The sequence below is a fragment of the Mauremys mutica genome, chromosome 11, assembly GCF_020497125.1.
Source record: "Mauremys mutica isolate MM-2020 ecotype Southern chromosome 11, ASM2049712v1, whole genome shotgun sequence".
In the NCBI taxonomy this organism is placed as follows: Eukaryota; Metazoa; Chordata; order Testudines; family Geoemydidae; genus Mauremys; species Mauremys mutica.
The window spans coordinates 38,230,562-38,243,732 of record NC_059082.1 but is presented as its reverse complement, the minus strand read 5'-3'; positions in this window follow the sequence as shown (position 1 = coordinate 38,243,732).

The following is a 13,171-nucleotide window of genomic DNA, read 5'->3' as shown; positions in this document are numbered from 1 at the left end:
GCCAAATGGCCCTTCTGCCCCTCCCCTCCCCTCTCCCCCCCCCCCCCCGATTGGCCCTGGTTAAATGTTATCACCATGTCTGGTACTGGAGCTGCAGGCAGCAGTTAGGAAACACTAATCCAATCCCTCAGTGGTGAGATGTCTTCTGCAGCCCACTAGACCTGGGAGCTTTATCCTCCCATTTCCCTTCTGGGCTCCTTCTTTTCTGTGTATATTTCGTTGGGGCACCATTGCATGGGAAAATAGTACACCAGTTTCATGCAGGTGTAACCCGCTACTCCTCCTTTGCACTTCAAGGCAGTCGTGCACTTCAGCTGCATGCAAGGATCTAGAATTTACCAACATTAATCAACCCTCACCCGATCTGCCCTGGGAGGGAGGTATAAGTATTATCCCCTCTCTACCGATGGGGAAACTGAGACCAGAAAGTAGAGACTTGCCCAAGGTCACACAGAGTTAACTGATTATCTTGAACTAGAACCCCGGCGTTCTGATTCCCAGGCTCATGCACTAACTGAAAACTGGCTCTCTGGATACTGGCACCCTGGGCAAAGCTGAGAGTTGGCACCCTACCACATGCAGCCCTGTGACAGAATGTATCAACCCCACAGTAGTAAGGCGAGGGTTAAGGAGCCGCTCTGGACACAGGAGGCCACGCCCCCTCATCTCTGTTGAGCATGCTCCCTGGGGTGGAAGCATTCAAAAAGGAGCAGCTCAGGTCACTCTGGGCTGACCGAGGAGGAGAGCAGTTGGGTGCAGCAGTCTCCTGCCAAGAAGCCCGCTGGGACTCCCAAGTTGCTGGGACCGAGCCTCCTAGCCAAGCCGCTGGAAGCTCATTGACCACGGGAGCTGAGGATGATGACTCAGTGTCACCAGGGGAAAGGGCTCCGGAGACAAACTGGGGAGGAAACCAGAAGGGATCCCAAGACTGAGCTGTGATACTGATAGAGATACAGGGAACAGGGCTAGGATGTGACCCAGGGAGCATGAGTAAGGGTACCAGACTCTAGGCCATGTATATGGCCTACTGCTTTGCAGGGCCTTCGGTATGAACCCAGTGGAGTCGGGTTCTCCCCTGCTTGGACTATAGCCGCTAGGCAGAGTGGCCTGTGACTCTCGCCATTGGGCAACGCTACCAAGGAATATAGCACTAGGCAGAGTGGCCCGTGACTCTTGCCATTGGGAGACACTGATGTGAACTGTAGCTGATAGGCAAAACAGCCCTGGAAATTCACCATTCAGTGGTACTGTCAGCCTGGGGCACACAGATACCCTCCTGACAAGCCCAAAATTCTTTGTGTTTGACCCAGTGAGGATCTTGCTATGAGTGCTTCTGCCAGGTCCCAGGCAAGTCTCTGGTCTGTGTTATTTAGGAAGTCAGACTAGAAGATCACAATGGTCCCTTCCGGCCTTAGAATCAATGAATCTTGAAACAATGTGCAGCAGGAGAGAAGTTTCTCCTTCCTGTTGCCCACCCCAGAAATCACATTGCACTCCTGGAGGGTGCAAGAGACAATCACTGATCAAACCTAGTTGATAAGGACGATGGTCTTGCTACTATTTTGGTGGTTTTACACTTGCTCCATAATTCCGTCTTGTAACCTGCATAGCCCTGTGCCCCTGAGGGCACTGAAAGGTGAACTGCACAGGAAAGAAAACTGGAGGGAGATCTGTGGCTCCAGTTACAGCACCTGTGACATCCATTCTCAGCTCTGGCTGAGACAGACCTCCTCAGAGAGGAAAGTGAGGACCTGCTATGCCTGATATTTTCATATAGTTCATCACACAGGACATGAAGACTTGCAGTTCATTTTTAAGGGAGGGAGTGGGATCTAGTGGTCAGAGCAGGGGGTCTGGGAGTTAGTTCTCCTGGGTTCCATTCCTGATTTTGCCACCAACATAAGCCTTAAGCCGACACTAGGAAATTGAAAGCCTGCTGAAAGTGGTGTTTGGCAGTGGGGTCCCCTATACTGGCACTGAAAATAGTTTAGGCATTAATGGAGGAAGCATGTGAAACATGTCAAAGAGGATGGGGGAGTCTCCTTAACAGCTCCGTCATTACTGTTCCATGCAGGTTATTGTGCCAGCAGGCAGGAGTGATCTCACTAGCGAGGGGACCTGAGGAGCAGGGGAGTGGAATGGTTCTGGTGGTTTATCAAAAAAACGTTTGGCTGCCTAGCCCTGATCTTCGAAGTTAATGGAATGTTGATTTCGAAGGACCTATCAGTGGAAGAACTTCTGGGATTGTCTCCAGCTCCATGACTCAGTGCAGCGAGGAGCACATGGCCCAATAGCTTCTGCCGCCTCTGGGAAGGGGAGCTCCCCTGCCATCCTCTAGAAGATCCTCCTGTGATTTAGGAAGGACAGTGGGTCCAGCTGACATCTTTCTCCCATCTCCCCTGCTGAGGCTTCACTAAGGGAGGAGAAGCCATCCAATGCCACCTCAATATCCCTAGAGCAAAGGGAGCAATGACCTCAGGTGGAGTGGAGCCAGGCTTGGGGAGAGGGTGCAGGCCACTGGGACAGTCTCTCAGAAGACTTGAAAGACAAGGGAGAGGGGTCTCTGGGCCTTTTAGGCAGGGAGATTGCTGGAGGCAAGTGAAAAGGAAGGAAAAACCTGTTATTAGGATGCAGATCCTAGGCCACATCAAGCAGCAGAGCATCCGAACGTCCCTACTATTTAGGATGAATTAGCAGAAGTCCACCCTGCAAAGCACTGTGTAAATGAGCGCTCTGTGCTCCACAGAAATGGACACTCCAGCCCTGGCTCAGGCCAACCCAGAACTTGGGAGGGGAGGAGATGAAGGTGACTTTATGCCACCTTTCTGGGGCTCCTTAATTCTGATGGTGGCCAAGGGTCAAAGCCCCTGAGGCCATTCCAGCAGCTAGGAATTGTTGGAGCAGCGAGATGCCCCAACCGCACCCACTTTCTCTTAACCATAACCTCATGCCAAGGGCTGCAGAGACGGGTGGCTCAGAGCCTATAAGGCATCCAGAGATTTCCCCCTTAGAGCAGGGTGATAGAGTTTGATTGTAGACCATTAATGAGATGAAACATCAAACAATCAAGCTCAGTTAAGTTTAGTAAGTAAAAGCCTAGCAGCACATACAGAGAGGCAAAGGTTAATAGTTCCTTACCTAATCTGGGGCCCTCACTGCAGCATAATCCACTCCAAAACCAGTAACTCCCATCTAGCTGTATATATACCTCTGTAGTTTACAATGGAAAGGAAACTCCCTGAATTCCATTGTCTCATGTATTCTATCTGTCTTTCTCATCCAGTTTGTACTTGCTTTTCAAGGTTCCTGGACTTCTGTGCCCAGTGATTTCTAGCAAACTGCAACAGTTATAAGAATTGCTCATTAATCTAGCAAACCTCCTCAAAACACCCTTTTGTCCTTAATGGTTACATGTGACAACAATGAAAGCAGCACAGTTGAATACATAGCCAGTGCAGAGCACACCACGAGTGAGGTTCAATTAGCATAAGTACAGGGTGTTTAAAAAGGCATAACATTGGCTAAATAAATATCAGCTAAGAAGAGGTATTCCTAAATGGCTGGCTCTGCCAATTAGAGCAACAGAGAATTGAGCCCAGAGTTTATAGAATCTACTAACAATTCCTGTGCAGGGTAAACCTGAGAAGCCATTTGAGTAAAACTGCCACTCTACCACATCTTGCACACACACAATTAAGGCAATCCAGGGGCCTGGAACACACCAGCACATAGGGCCCCAATGGTCCCACTCCTGTGCCGTGACCACACCCCCCACCATCATTTCTTGTGGTAGCGGTAGATTTCAGAGCAAAAATGTTGGACTATTGCTTCAGGCTGTCTGCAGACTCAGGCAAATGTCAGTTACACTCAGGTCACGTTTTCAAGCTTTTCTCTCCATCCATGTAGGCTAGAAAAATGTATATTTTAAATGAAAGCTAGGATACTGATGGAATCATACGACTCCAGGAGCCAGGACACTGGCCCATAGTGCACATGCATTAATCCAACCCTCGTAGCATACACAATATGCCTTGTTGGCAGCAGAATTCATTTATCTTGTGGATCTGTTGCAGCAAATTCTCCAGTCCTCTCAATCCATTTTGCGACTGTTACATAGATGGATGTGCTCAGATGTGTGTGACAAACATGTGAGTCAGACAGAAGGATTTGCCCAGGATTACTTTTGAAAAATGAGCCCTGTGGGATCCTTTTCAGTTGGGGGTCAGTTCAGAGGTCATGGAAAAAAGGAATTTTCACTTCCTTGCAGTCAAGTGGTCTGTGCAGACTTGTCTGGCTGCCAGCTCCCACATCAGATCCAGCAGTTTCACTGCTATTATTTTGGAATGACTGGTATTTTCCACGTTTCCCCTCCCTGAGCAAAGTGAGTGTGTTATCTATGTGGAAAGCAAAGAGCAGGGCACTTGCACGCCATTCAGGGCTTGGCCATGGAAACGTGTACTAACATGCCCCTTTCTCCACAGAAGGCATTGCTCCATTGTCACCGTTCCCAATGCACTGAATACAGCTGGTACCACTCTGCAGCGCTGGATCCTACAGTGATCGCCACAAGTTGCTTCCATTCACAGTGAACCTTTGTTGTTTGCTTTGATCTTTCCAGCTGAACTAATCCTTCCCTGACCCACCTTGGTCAGCAGCCAGGATTTACTGGGCCTATGATAAGAATATGGAGAAACAGAGATCACCCCTTGGATGGCCAAATCCCTTGCTACATCATCAGCTAGGATCTTGCCCTTCCTTTCCCCATGCCAGGCTGCTTCTCTGTCTCCCCTTTCCCCCCCACTGTCTCAGTTCCCCTTGCTGCCAGCACATCCTCCTTGAGCCTGGCTGCACGATAGTGCACCATGCACACAGCACGTCCATTAGCACTCAACCCCCGCCTGTCAGCTCTGCACCTGACCATCAGACACGGGCCCAGGCACTAGCAAGGCGGCCAAGTGTGCTGCTTTGCACACACACACACTCAAGAGCATGGACCAGCTGCCTGGGGCTCTAACAACCACACCCACTATCTTTTCCACCACGCCCCTTAGTGGAGTCTTCTCACCAACCAACTTCTCCACTGCATTATACATTATAACATCAGGAGACTGGCAGCGTATGATCTGAGACAGGATTTGGGAAGCAAAGGACCAGGATGTTTGATTACCAGCTATAAGGTCAGCCTGCAGAAAGTGCTTCTGACTAATCCAGACTTTGCTTCCCACCCTGAAACCCCTGCTTCACACACAGAAATGGGGGGGCACAGACCCACCTGCATCTGCCCCTTCTGTGGCCCCCTTCCCCTCTTCTCCCGAAATGAAGCCAGGTTCAAACTTCAGGCACCCTCTAGATTTGGGGGAGATTGGATCTGGGGGTTTGGTTCTAGCTCATCTCCTAAACATAAGCCTTAAACCAACACTAGGAAATTGAAAGCCTGCTGAAAGTGGTGTTTGGCCTCTAAAAATTCACTTCTGGGCCCGTTCAGGTTTAAGGTGGGAGCTTAGTTTAGTTCAGCTGTTAATAGATGGGAGATAGTTTGTCCATTCCTGGTTAACATCAGCTCCATGCAACAGTAATGAAGCCATCAGCTTCCATTTGGCACCTTTAGCTGTTTGCTGGCATCCACCTCCCCGCTCTCCTTTGTTATCACATTCACTTACAGCCTTTTATGGGAGGGAGGTTGCACAACAGCAGCCAAATCGCTAGTCCTTCGGAGTCAGGGCTGCTAACTGGCTACTTTAGCAATAAATGCAGCCCTCAGCTGCTGCAGCGAGCGAGCGTGGAAAAAGCCGGAGCATTAAGATGTCAGTTATTTCTGCCTTTAAATAAATTCGATGTGTGCAGTGCAGGGGTAAGAGGCGGGGAGGGGGACGTGTGAGTTGTTGAGGATTGTCCAGTGCAACCACCAGGCAAAGAAGAAGTAAACAAGTCCTGTGCAGATGCTGCAACTTACTCAGGCTGATCTCCTGCAAGCCTGCCCCAGAGTTACATCATGGCCCTCATTAGCAGTCGTCAGCACAATCCCACAGTCTCAGGCTTGTTCCGTATTTGTCAGGAGAAGGATATAGTGCTCTGTAAAAGGATCTCCCCGGGGATGGCTTGGAAGCTGTTTAGATTATTTTTCTTCAGCCTCTTGTGATTTCTCCTAACAAGGCCACAAGCCACATTAATTCCATATACCGGGGCTGGCCCTGACATAGAGAACCTGCCACTGCATTCTTCACAGGATCTCCCTGACTGGCAGAAATCAGTTCTTATGCCCAGCAAAGCTCTAGAGGTGACACATATACACTTGCAGAGCCTCAGAATGTCACACCTGTCTGAGTATCCACCAACCCCTAAAGTCCTATAGGTGTGTGCACAGCTCAGGCTAGCCCAAAGAGTCACACAGCCCCAGAGGGAATGAACAGACCAGGCAAGCACTGAGTGATCCATCCCCATTCATCTGGATCCCAGATTCCGACAGTCAGAGGGTTAGGGACACCCAGAGCATGGTTTTGCATCCCTGACCATCTTGGCTAATAGCCATTGATGGACTTATCCTCCACGAACTTATCTAATTCTTTTTTGAACCCTGTTATAGTTTTGGCCTTCACAACATCCCCTGGCAATGAGTTCCACAGGTTGACTGTGCACTGTATGAAGAAATACTTTCTTTTGTTTGTTTTAAACTTGCTGCCTATTAATTTTATTGAGTGATCCCTGGTTCTTGAGTTATGTGAAGGAGTAAATAACACTTCCTTATTCACTTTCTCCACATCATTCATGATTTTATAGACCTCTGTCATATCTTTCCTTAGTCATCTCTTTTCCATGCTGAAAAGTCTGTCTTTTTAACCTTTTCTCATATGGAAGCTGTTCCATATCCTTAATCACTTTTGTTGTCATGCCCTGTACCTTTTCCAATTCTAATCTATCTTAATTTTTAGACAGGGTGACCACAACTGCACGTATTATTCAAGGTGTGGGCATACCATGGATTTATATAGTATCATTATGATATTTTCTGTCTTATTATCTATCCCTTTCCGAATGGTTCCTAACATTGTGTTAGCTTTATGGACTGCCACTGCACGTTGAGCAGATGTTTTCAGAGAATTATCCTTGATGACTCCAAGATTCTTTTTCAGTGGTAACAGCTAATTTAGACCCCATCATTTTGTATGTATAGTTGGAATTGTGTTTTCCAATATGCCTTACTTTGCATTTATCAGCATTGAATTTCATCTGCCATTTTGTTGCCCAGTCACCCAGTTTTGTGCGATCTCTTTGTAACTCTTCGCAGTCAGCTTTGGACTTAACTATCTGGAGTAATTTTGTATCATTTGCAAATTTTGCCACCTCACTGTTTACCCCTTCTCCCAGATCATTTAGCAATATGTTGAACAGCACTGGTCCCAGTACAGATCCCTGGGGGCAGAGCCGTCCCTTGGGTACGGCGAATCGGGGTGACCACTCCTGCCCCATGCTTTGGGGGGCCCCGCAGGCTGCCAGTGCAATTGGCCAGCGTGGTCGGCCTTGGAAGTGATGGGTCAGTCCTGGAAGTGACGAATTCATCACTTCTGCCCCGGGCCGCACACCCCTCTAGGGCCCTGCCTGGGGGACACCACTATTTACCTCTCGCCATTCTGAAAACTGACCATTTATTCCTACCCTTTGTTTCCTGTCTTTTAACCACTTACTGATCCATGTCCCATGACCCAGCTACCACTGCTCAAGGAGGTGAGTTACTTACAGCGATGGAATAACCCCTTTTGTCAATGTAGGAAGCGTCTACACTATGGCGCTAAAATGGCCTAGCTGCAGCGCTGAGCCGTACCATTGTAGTGCATGTAGTGAAGACTTAGCCTAACTCTCTTGCCCTGCTGTGCTGCTGCAGAGCCAGTGCCTCTAAAAATATACTGCTCAGTTAGAATCGGTAAGGCCAGCTGTGGTCTATTTCCAGGTGGATGACACAAGTTGCCAGGTGCTTGGGCAAACTCGGGCAAGACCAGGACATGGAGATATGGTGCCACTGTGACATGAGGCAGTGTAATGTCACCGTGGCATGAAGCAGTGTCACTGTGGAACGAGGTGGTGCAGTGTCACCCTGGCATGAGGTGGTGCCGGGTCACCCTGGCACAAGGTGGTGCGATGTAACCCTGGCACGAGGAGGTGCGGGGTCACCCTGGCACAGGCCACCCTGCAAACTGCTGAGGATCCACAGCTGTTGAGGGCATGGAGCAGACCCCCACCCGAACACATTCCAGACTACAGTGTAGCCATCTCCTGCTATTCCCCCCCGCGCCCTCCCTCGAGACACAGTTTTGGCCAGGGCTGGAGCTGCTGTGGCCATGACCCCACATGCTCCAGCCCTGGGGTGAATTTCAGCCCTGCCTGAGGGAGAAACTTCATCTGGTTGGCTGCCTTTCCCAGTAGCCCACCTCTTGGGGAAAAGCAGCCAATCAGAGCTGCTGCAGGAAGCATGTTGATCTCCTTCCCCTCAGGAGCCCACAGGAGTTATTGGAGAGTGGGGGTGGAGGGGGATCAGCCAGCACCATTGTCACAGGAGCGGGGGGGAGGGGAGCAGACAGAGCCCAGCTGCTCAGAGCGGCTCTGTCCCATCCTCCCCCACCCACTGCATCTCAGCAACACCAGCTCTGGCAGAGGGAGAAGAGGTTCCTGCTGTCCCCCCTAGGTCTGGGAGAAGGGGGTGAAGAAAAGCCACCTTTGTGCCCCCTCCCCTGGGGCCCACACCCTGGAGGCATCACACAGAACCTCTCCCCTTCTGGTCTTTGGCAGTGTCCTGTGTATCAGTCCAGGCTGGGTCGGGGGATAGTCTCCGGCTATGCTGGTTTACAGGTGAGCCAGGATAGAGCCTTGATCCACAGAGCTGGGGATTTCTGCATTCAAAGATCAGCCAAGGGAGAGAATGGATGTGAATGTGTTTCATTATTTGATAGCGCCTTTATTCCCAAGGAGCTTCACAAGCTAGATCCTCACCACACTGACATGCAGCAACTTCTGGGGTGGAGGAGGTGGCAGCACACAGGCATATGGTGAATGACCTCCTTCATACCAGTGGGCGAAAGGGAAACTGACCAAGGACAGTGGGGTTTACCCTTTCCCTTACAACAAGGACCATGGGATCTTTAGGGTCTAATTTTCAGACCCTAGAGAGGTGCAATATACACAAGTATGGGCCTAGTTTCCACTGGGAAGGCACTTTCTTCGTACACACGTGGATGTGCATGTAAAAAGGCATACCTGTCTAGGAGCCAGAAGCAGACAGGCCCTCAAATTCCAAGGACACACCAGAAAACCCCACACTTGAAACAGTCAAGTCAGCAGCATCCAATGCATCTACCACTGACGGATGGCGGGTTGAGTGGGCACTGCCAGGATCTGAATATCTAGTTTCACTTGAGGATGTCTTCGTATTACAGAACCGATGCATAGTGTGCTAAGCCACCCCACCGGCCTTTTTGGCAGTGGATTTTCAGTGGCTCCTGGCTCAGGCTGGTGAGGTGCAGTGGCTGAGTGGTTAAAGCGCTCAGCTACATGCCTGAGGGCGGTGGGCTAGTGTTGCTTGATCACACACCGAAAAGCCCCCTCCAGTTCACCAGCTGCAAAATGGATCCTGACCCCTTGGGTTAGGGCAGTCAGATGTGATGGTGGCCACAGCACTTCCTTGTGTACTGTTAACTGTGAAACTGACTTGCCTGAACTGTGTCAGCCCAATGAGCTAAGTTTGGGGGAGCTCTTTGACATTGTAGCCCACAGGATTACTTTGCTAGCTATTATAGCCACTAATCCAGCCAGCCATAGCCAATAATATGTTTCTCTTGCTGAATTAATCCATTTCATATATGATTCTTATATTTTATCAGTATTAATTCATATGAAATGAGGCTGTGTTGAGGCACATGATATGTGTTTCCTAATAATTATATATAGAATAAGTTTTGCTGAAATGCAAGAAACCTACCGGCCTGTATCCGGTAAGATCAGCTAAATAGCTAAAAGTATGATCAGTTAAGAGTAAGTCAGCATAAAGGCTGGCAACCTTTGGCACAGATAGAAATGGTCCCTGAACTTTGGGGAGCCAAAGGGAGGAACTACACCCAATACTGAACAGGTTTATCCAGTGTCTGCAACCGGTTGGTAACCACAGGGTACACCACAAGCCTGGAAGTCGCCAAGAGAGCCTAGGTTGGCAGTTTTTGGAGTGAGACAATCCTTATTAATATGTAGAGAGTAAGTGTCATAATCCACTAACCTATAGGATAAGGGTGCCCATACATTTCTTAGGGTACAGAAATAAGATTTGGGTATAGTAGGTTGGGCCTGAATTACATAGCAACAGGATCCTATAAAATACCATGTAAGGATATCTGAGAGAGCTTTTTTCCTTTTCTTTGTTCTCCTATAGGATCTTTTTTAATCTACCTATCATTCTATCTTCCATCCCACTATCAGCTCATCTTATGCAGTACAGTGCAACTACTCAACACTCCTAACCATTGCGGAAGCCGGAACCATTGTGTTATTGGGCATGCCAGGAGTGAGGCTGGTCCTTCACCTCCTATTACCAGGTCCTCAAGGAAGGGTGAGAGTATGTTAGGTTAAGGTACTTATAATAGGAATGTTACCACCAGGAGTTTTGGAATTAGTTTACTGTTTTGCAGTCATAAGTTTCATAGCATTTATTATTTTTTTATTAATCTCAATCAAGCTTTTATCAATTTAGTATTGTCCTCAGTGTAAGTGTTTTTGCCAGGCACACCGAGAGTCCTCTCCTGCTATGGAACTCTCTGAGTTCTTGGACCCTGTAGTCTGAATTGGACAAGAACCTATAAATCTTCTGGTCGGATGCGATCAGTGGCGAGGCACAACAACTAACCCATCAAATTCAGGTCAACAACATGCAGCAGGCAATGCATTCCCCCTTCCTCCTCCTCCACCCTCCCGGTATTTGCCCAGAAGTCTGAAGAGCTGAAGATATCTGCCCTTGAGATATTGACACCATGGAGAGATATGGGAGCAATTGTAGACTGGGATCCTAAACAAACAGGTGTCAAGATGGAGCTTGATAAGTTTATGATGGGGTTGCCTACTATAGCAGGGCGCTGTGTAAGCATCCATAGGACAAGAATCTAGGTCTGCGGAACCTAGGCCAGCTCATGCTCACCCATCACCACTGGGAGGCCCTGCACAGCCACGCCCAGGGAGCAATGTGGAGATTAGGAAGTGCCGCCCACAGGGTCCAGAGTGACAGCACCCTTCTGATTGGCCATGGTCACTATTTAACCCTGGAGAGCTTAACCCAGGAAGTTGGCTGGGCAACTGTGCAGAATTCTGACCTGCTGTGACTCCAGACCTCACCTTGCTTTCTGATCTCCAGTCTCCAGCCCCAGCCTGACTCTGGCTTCCTGATTCCAGCCTGGTAACTGTGTCTGATCTCCGGTCTCTGACCCCAGCCTGACTCTTGCCTATTTATCATGGCTCCAGCAATTACTCTGATCCCTGCATGTTGGCCACTATCTCATGGCTGTTTTTGACTGATTGGACTTGATGGTCCAGGAGGTCCCTTCCAGTCCTAAATCCCATGTTCTTTTAGTCACCCAGAAATCACCATGGGATTTCTCTTATCAGGCCACGTTCCTGCAGCCCCTGGGTCTGGAGATGATATAAGGGAGGGAGGCAGGGTAAAGGTCACAGGGGAAAGGGCATGAGATGGCTGCTGGGAGTGGCCTGAGCTACACAGTGGAAGGTTTGAAGGGCAAAGCATCAAAAAGAAGAGAACACCTGGGGGGACAGAAAACAGGATGTCCTCCCTGCAGCTCCCCTAGTCAATCTGGGCAGGGGGAGGTGCTGACAGCTCTCACTTGGCGTAACAGGAAGGCTCTTGATTCCATGCTGGCTGTGTCCTGCATCACATCCTCAGCTATAACTCGGCCCTCCCCAACTCAAGGACCCAATGCCAAACCGTCTCTGGAGACTCAGCTATTCAGCTGCACCTGGAAGGTGTTTCAATCAGTGCTGAGTGAGCATGTTACCTTAGTGCACAAGGGCCTGTGTCTGCCTGCCCATGCCTGGCACACCTACAACTCTTGGTTCATTACGTGTAATGACACAGTCTCTGTTCCCCAAGGGGTGATGACAACACCAGTCAAGGGGCTTACAACTGCTGCCTACTATGAGATTGTTAGAAGCCAGCAGGAGGGAATGAGCCACCCGCCCGCGCTATGTTGTGCATATGCATAATCCTGCCATGTTTTTCCTCTGAAGGGTAGGAAGCTTGTATCAAGTCTGGTGTTTAGAGCAAACAAGACTTGCCAGCTCTTTAGGAACCATGAGAAAACAGGACGCATTCATGCTGGTAGCCTACTCACAGCGTACACAGTGCAGACAAATGCTACAGGACCGTCATGGGGGGCCTCTACCATATTGTGTGCTGGGAAAGGGACCCTCCATGGAGGGATGCGATGGTCATTAGAACATCTGAAGGAGACCTGGTGAAAGAATTGTATCTAGGGTCTTTTTGAAACTGTAAATCAACAGAAATGAAACAATAGCAAAAAGCAGTAACATTACAAGGTGAAGAGCGAAGACCTGGAGCACACGGTGCTTGGCACTGCATACACCATCTGGCATTTCAGATGAAGATGGGCCTGAGCTGCAAGATTTGGGTCCAGGTTTGATTGTTCCCAGGGATTCGATGAGTTCAGGTCTGAGGTTTTGGATTAGCCCCACAGATGACGAGGGCAGCTGCAGAGTTCAGCTGCAGAGATCTGGGACTGGGGAATCTTGTGGGTTTATGGCATTTCTATTATATGAACATTTGGGAAGGGATTTCTCACCAGATTGTTTAAAAATGTCACTAGTGATTTTGAGTGCTGAAATTTGGGGTGCTCTGTTTGAAACACCTCCCCTCTGAAAATTAAAGTATCTCACGTTGGGCTCCCAAATCACTAGCTGGCTTGGCAAACCTTGATCTTTGATTTCATGTGAACTTCTGACAAATGCTTGGGAGAAGAGCTCTCTCTGTGAAAGATTTGCCATCTCTGGCCTCTCCAAATTGAGTTGAGAAAGCTCCCACTCTATAGGGTGACCAGATAGCAAGTGTAAAAAATCAGGATGTGGGTGGAGTATAATAGGTGCCTATATAAGAAAAAGCCCCCCAAATCAT